Source organism: Sinocyclocheilus rhinocerous, unplaced genomic scaffold (genome assembly GCF_001515625.1).
Source record: "Sinocyclocheilus rhinocerous isolate Xijiao unplaced genomic scaffold, SAMN03320098_v1.1 scaffold4607, whole genome shotgun sequence".
NCBI classification, from domain to species: Eukaryota; Metazoa; Chordata; class Actinopteri; order Cypriniformes; family Cyprinidae; genus Sinocyclocheilus; species Sinocyclocheilus rhinocerous.
The window spans coordinates 10,872-11,112 of NW_015635570.1; positions in this window are offsets into that span (position 1 = coordinate 10,872).

Sequence of the window (241 nt, forward strand, 5' to 3'; positions counted from 1 at the left end):
GCAAAATGCAAAAGAATGCAAAATGTTTTGCAGATTTATATTATTATTATTTTTTTACTATAGTATAATAGATTTGAATACATTGTAAAATTAAGTTAATGTTAAATTAATAATTTTCATTTCTGGAAAAATAAAATAGGAGTAACTTCTGTAATTAAAAATGTCATCAAATCAGGCGTTTGTTTTCAGCATTTAAACATCAAAATCATGATATCCTTCAATAATATAATTGAACATATAG